Here is a 6,000-nt window from a genome sequence, read left to right as displayed (position 1 = left end):
CTTTCCAGGGGATTTTCAATGCTAAAAATAGTTTTCTTACAAACATCTGCTTTCTTTACTTTTCAACATGCACATCTTTCAAAACACAACTTTCTTTCTTTCTCATCGCTTCTCGGCCTTTTGGCTAACATCAAGTGTTGCAGGGGCGACACCATGGTCCTGCCAAGGCAAGGTCGGGATGGAAGGGCGATAACCAATCGCAATCTGAATCCATACCGTGGGTTACCTATCACTGTCCGAGTCACGGTGAACCACAGCGACGAAGGAGGATCACCTATGGATCGGGGCTTCTTCACCAGGAGGATCCTGTTGAAGGCGTGCGGCTTCCAAGCTACGGAGATCTTCACCTTGCACGACTCCCGCAAAGGCGGTTATTTTGACGTCACGTTCAAGCGGGTGGCAGACTGCGTCCGGCTCCTGAGGGTGTTCGAGGAGAACAGAGACCTGCCGGAGATGAAGATCCTGACGGCGGAGCCTCACTTTTCTCTGCCGTTGCAACGGGAACGTGAGGTGATGGTGCATGTGTACAACCCCTTCGTCCCTGTCGCCGACGTGGTCACCTTCCTCACCAGGTACTTCGATAAGGTGGGGAGCGGCACCGAGATTCGAGACGACTTGGGGATCTGGACAGGCAAACGCCTGTTTAAGGTCACGCTAAAGACCGATGGTAAGGGGGCCATTTTCCACCCTCCCTCCAGTTTCGCTATCGGGGGAAACCGGGGCTACCTGGTCTACGCTGGGCAACCCAAGCATTGTCGCTCATGCGGCAAGGCTGGTCATGTGGCGGCCAACTGCAGCGCCTCCCTCTGCAAGATCTGCAAACAGGAAGGGCACCAGACAAAAGACTGCAAACAGGCCAAGTGCTGCAACCTGTGTGGCGAGGCAAGTCACCTCTACAGGACCTGCCCCAAACGCTGCCGTACTTACGCACAGGCAGCCAAAGCCGACCAGGGGGAAGCAGAAGAAATGTTCCGTGTCACTCCAACCACCAGGGCCCCCAGGGAGCTCAACGGGACAAAGGAGGACACAGAGAGAGACAAGGTGGAGAAAGAGATTGAGGCAACAGAGAGCCAATCAACAGCACTACCCCCTGAACCTTCCAGTCCTCAGGACAGCGAATCAATGGAGGAGGAGGCAGCAGTGGAAAAGCAGCAGGGGGAGTGGCGGACGGTGAAGAACAAGAAAAGTAAGAGGGAGCGAAGAAGAAGCAAAGGCGTTTCCCAGAGAAGCGGCAAGAGGCGTCTCCCATCCGACACGGATGACAAGGGCAGCAGCTCTTCGGATGATGAAGTGCCAGAGCGGCACCGACAGAAGAGGCGGCAAAGCTCCAGGGCGTTGGAGGACGAGACACCCGAGCTCCAGAAAATTGGAGACAACAAGGAGCCCAGCGCACCCCAACCTAGCCTGCAACCTGAGGAGGCCAGTGCACCACAGCCCCTGGAATCTGGGAGCAGTGAGGCAATCATCGCACCCCAGCTCCAGGAAGCCGGGAACAGCAACCCCCCAGAGGGGGTGAGTTTTGGAGAAGCTTCTCCAGCAAAGGTCATCTCAAAACCCGCTCACTACGTGAACCTCCAGATGCCACTGGAGCAGAACACGGCCAAGGAGATCTACCTCAGCCCATCCAAAGTGAAGGAATTTGAGCTCACTACGGGTATGAAGGAGCAGACTAAAGGTCTGGGACTCTCAGAGACAGTGGGTTTGGTAGGAGAATAAATGCTTTAATATGGGTTTAAAGATTGTATCCATAAATGTGCGTAGCATTAAATCTACTACGCGATGTGTTGCGACCTTGGACTACCTAGCCAAGGTCAAAGCTGACCTGTTGTTTCTGCAGGAGTGTGCGATACCGCACCTCAGCTCCTACAGGCAATGGTCACGATGGTGGTCCCACGGGCCATCGATCTGGTCGGGCGGAAACGACTCTCGTTCCTCCGGCCTGGGTATTCTGCTGCGGGGAGGCAACTTCACCGTCTCCGAGGTCAAGGAGGTGGTGGGCGGGCGACTCCTGGTAGCAGACGTAATGTACAAGAACGCTCCACTCCGGTTAATTAACGTGTACGGCCCGGCACAAGGGGCTGAGCGGCTGGAGGTTTTTCAGCAGCTCCCACTGCTGCTGGCGACCTCCAGGCCGGTCATTCTGGGCGGGGACTTCAACTGCATCATCGATGCGGCTGGACGATCCAGCAGGGCCGGAAGCAGATTGGACGCTACGTCCAGATCCCTGATGGAAACAGTTAAGGATGCCAAGCTGCACGACGTCTTCAGCAACCCTGCAGACGGAGCGCAGCGTAGATACACCTGGTCGCGGCCAGACGGGTCCATTCGTTCCAGGATAGACTTCCTGTTTGTGTCCCGTGCATTCACAGTCAGATCCACCGAGGTCAAGCCGGTGTTCTTCTCTGACCACTGCCTCCTACTGGCGGACTGCCACTTGGAGGAAGACCTGAGGGTGGGCAGGGGGGCATGGAAGCTAAATGTGCAACTGCTGACCCCAGAGAACATTGAGGAGCTCAAGAGGGATTACAAAGGTTGGAGAACCGTGAAACCCCTCTTTGAGTCCCTGACACACTGGTGGGAAGTGATCAAGGGAAGCATCAAGAGGTTTTTCATCCGCAAAGGCACCCAGAAAGCTAGAAAGGAACAGAGGGAAATGTCCCGACTCCAGGAAAAGATGCAGAATCTGCTCCGGCTGCGGTCGATGGGGGTGGATGTCAAGGAGGAGCTCCAAGAGGTGAAGGGCCAGCAAGCCTCGCACTTTGCCTCGGAGGCCTCCAAGATCATCTTCCGTTCCAGAGTCCGCTCCGTGGAGCAGGATGAGACGTGCTCACGTTTCTTCTTCCAAAAGGTACACAGAGAGCGCTCTGTGATCAGCAGCCTGAAGGAAGAAGACGGCTCAGTAAAGTCATCACGGTCCGACATTCTGAGGATCAGCAAATCCTTTTATGCCGGACTGTATGACGTGAAGCCCACGGACAGCACGGCCTCCCAGTCCTTCCTGTCCTCTATCACGGAGGTCTTAGACCACAGTACGCGGGAGAGCCTAGACAAACCGCTAACTCCTGACGAACTGACTAAGGCCCTCGAGTCCTTCGAGAAGAGTAAAACTCCCGGAAGCGACGGCTTGCCGGCGGAGTTGTATTCGGCTCTGTGGGACTTGATCGGCCCAGACCTGCTAGGGGTGTACGAGAGTATGCTCCTGGCCGGTAGTATGTCAGAATCCATGAGGAAAGGCATCATCACCCTCATCTATAAGCACAAGGGGGAAAGGGAGGAAATTAGAAATTGGCGACCCATTTCACTGTTGAATATGGACTATAAGATTCTGTCCAAGGTCATCGCCAATCGGGTCATATCCGCTCTGGAATTGGTGATTCACCCTGACCAGACCTGCTCTGTGCCAGGCAGGAAGATCTCTGACAGCCTGGCGCTGCTCAGGGATACGATTGCCTATGTACAGGACAGGGGTGTGGATACCTGCCTCATCAGCTTGGATCAGGAGAAGGCCTTTGACAGAATATCGCACACCTACATGGGGGATGTGCTCTCCAAAATGGGGTTTGGGGAGGGAATTCGAAATTGGATCCAACTGCTCTACACTAACATCAGTAGCGCAGTCTCAATCAATGGGTGGGAAACAGATAGCTTTCCGATTAAATCTGGAGTCAGGCAGGGCTGTCCTCTCTCGCCTGTCCTTTTCGTGTGCTGCATAGAACCCTTTGCCGAGTCCATCAGGAAGGATCCGGGCATAAGAGGAGTGACGATCCCAGGCAGTGGAGGCACTCAGGTAAAAGCCTCCCTGTACATGGACGACGTCGCCGTCTTCTGCTCGGATCCGCTGTCGGTGCGCAGACTGATGCACGTCTGCGACCATTTCGAACTGGCCTCGGGAGCCAAGGTAAATCGTGGGAAGAGCGAGGCCATGTTGTTTGGGAACTGGGCTGACCGATCCTTTGTCCCCTTCACTGTCAGGGCTGACGGCCTGAAGGTGCTGGGGATATGGTTCGGAGGGACCGGGGCATGCGTTAGAAACTGGAAGGAGCGAGTGGCTATGGTGAAAAGGAAACTGGGCATGTGGGAGCGACGCTCCCTCTCCATTGCGGGTAAGAACCTGGTCATCAGGTGTGAGGTACTCTCGCTGTTGCTGTACGTGGCGCAGGTCTGGCCCATTCCACACTCCTGCGCGATGGCGATCACTCGAGCCATCTTCCGCTTTATCTGGAGGTCGAAAATGGATCGTGTCTGCAGGGACGCGATGTACAAGCCTCTAGATAAAGGGGGAAAAACCGTGCCCAACATCGCCCTCATACTGATGGCCACCTTTGTGTGTGGCTGCGTCAAGCGGTGCATAGACTCTCAGTACGCAAACACCAAGTGTCACTACGTGCTGAGGTTCTACCTGTCCCCGGTGTTGCGAAGGATGGGTCTGGCCACGCTGCCGCTGAACGCTCCAAGTAGTTGGACCGAGCCCTACCACCTGTCCCTCGTGGAAAAATTTATGCAGAAAAACACCTTTGACCACAAGTCCATCAGGCAGTGGTCAGCACGTAACGTCCTAGAGGCCCTGAGGGAAAAGGAGAGGGTGGACCCTGTGGGATGGTTCCCCGAGCAGACTGTCAAAGTCATTTGGCAGAATGCCTCATCGCCAGAACTTTCCAACAAGCACCAAGACGTAGCTTGGCTGGTGGTGAGAAAGGCCCTCCCCGTCAGATCCTTCCTACACGTCAGGAGTCTCACCCCCTCTGCACGTTGCCCTCGAGGTGGCTGTGGTGGGGAAGAGACCGTTGTTCACCTCCTTGTGGATTGTGCCTTTGCAAAGAAAGTCTGGAGAGAGATGCAGTGGTTGCTGTTGAGGTTCATCCCGAGCAGTTCTGTGACACAGGACTCTGTGCTCTACGGGCTGTTCCCAGGGACACACACCGAGACAAACATCGACTGCAGCTGGAGGATCATCAACTCGATGAAAGAGGCGCTTTGGTCTGCCCGAAACTTGTTGGTCTTCCAGCACAAAGAGTTGTCCCCGACCGATTGTTGCGGACTGGCACAATCCAAAGTCCAGGACTACGTGTTGTGGGATGCACTAAATCTTGGAGCAGCTGCCGCAAAGGCGCAATGGGGAAGGGTCGCTGTCTAAGACCTTTCTACCACAGCGCACCGAGGGACTTGGAACTGTTTAAATCCCCTCGGGCTGTACAGCTCAAAATGAAAGGCTGTAAATGATTGTAATATTGTTTGTACTGATGCACCTGGTGATACATTTTGTAAAAGTTTAACCTGGATTGTACCCTTGTAATGTTGTTATTGAAATGGTTTGGAATGTGATTGAAGATATTTTATGAATAAAGTATATTTTTGCAAAAAAAAGAAAAAAAAGGTTCTCCCAGGACGAGGCTAGCCCATTGCACTTCGGGTGTGCTAACGCCTGCGATGTCCCCAAATGCGGGATACTCGACTGCAAAATTTGTGGTAGTGGGGGACTGCGTTCGCGCTCTCCCCTGATTCACAATTCAAAAAATAGATTTCATCATATCTTTCATTTTCTCTTCTATTTCCTGTCAGCAACCTTTTCTGAAAAAAGAAATATATAACCCCCAATGTGTGCTCTTCAAAATCTATACTGGACTGGTTATTTAGTTTTTTCTTTCCTCCTCGCAAATATTATCCAACCCCCATTCTTTTCCTCCCTGTCATTATCAGCCGGCAATTATTCCATCTCTGCATCATTTTCGCCAGACCGTTTGTTTTGTGGCCGCCAAATTACTCGCGCCATTTTTAACCCCGCGTTTGCCCACTCAAAAATCTCTCTCAAACAACCCCCATCTAACACCCAACCCACCATCACAACAGTCCCCACACTCCCAGCACCGCCCCACCCCCTATCTCTCTGGACGTCTGTATAAATACAAACTCATATCAGTCAGCTATTAACTCATATGCATTCACCATTTTAAACATGTAGCAGCGACCCCTCACTATTTCAAACATGAACAAGCACCCTGT

At 53.3% G+C, this 6,000-nt stretch overlaps 1 pseudogene; it reads left to right on the top strand.

The window, feature by feature from the left end:
• Positions 1 to 5,346: 5,346 nt before the first annotated feature.
• LOC144669679 (U1 spliceosomal RNA) lies at positions 5,347 to 5,498 on the top strand (annotated as a pseudogene).
• Positions 5,499 to 6,000: the final 502 nt, after the last annotated feature.

The sequence above is a fragment of the Cetorhinus maximus genome, chromosome 29, assembly GCF_964194155.1.
Source record: "Cetorhinus maximus chromosome 29, sCetMax3.hap1.1, whole genome shotgun sequence".
NCBI lineage: Eukaryota > Metazoa > Chordata > Chondrichthyes > Lamniformes > Cetorhinidae > Cetorhinus > Cetorhinus maximus.
Note: the sequence above shows the minus strand (reverse complement) of the source record. Positions and strands in the feature narration are given on the sequence as shown.